The following is a 657-nucleotide window of genomic DNA, read 5'->3' on the forward strand; positions in this document are numbered from 1 at the left end:
GGAGGACAAGAAATGTGGGGCACACTGGGTCTTTTTTAATTACAATTTAAGTGTCTTTAAAGCTATTTTGTTTCAGTCATGGATTATATTGCTATATCTAATGTGTAAGGGGGTCGTAGTGAGAACCACACCGATAATCCTAATAATAATAATGTCTTTTAAAGTGTACAAAGTGAAAAATGCACAATAAATGGTCGTGCTAGAAATAGGGGAGGTACCTAGCTGAATTGCTGTGTGATGTACGCATGAGCCGTGTTTCCATTAGGGTAAAAAGTGGCCACTGGGAAAGCTTCAGGCCACGCCCTCTCAAATGGCCGCTCACTCAGCGTGGCTTCATTACAAAAAAGGCCCCCAGAGGGATTTACGAGACTCTGGAGGTGACGTATGGTTTTCCATCGTCACGTAATCGCTTAGTGACAGTTTCGACTGTGATGTCACATACGCAATGGATTAAACACGCACTGTAAACCCGAATAAGTAAGCAGTACTCAAAAAAAGTGAGGCAATCGTTTGCCACAATTTTTTTGAGTTCACAAACTCAAAAGTCAGAGGTAAGCAGAGCTGAAATATTTGAGTTAGTGTTACATGTATTTTTTGTTTACAAATAAATGTAATTACTGATTAATCCAACTCAAATAAAAAAACTAAACTAACTCA

The sequence above is a fragment of the Centropristis striata genome, chromosome 10 (genome assembly GCF_030273125.1).
Source record: "Centropristis striata isolate RG_2023a ecotype Rhode Island chromosome 10, C.striata_1.0, whole genome shotgun sequence".
Taxonomy (NCBI): Eukaryota; Metazoa; Chordata; class Actinopteri; order Perciformes; family Serranidae; genus Centropristis; species Centropristis striata.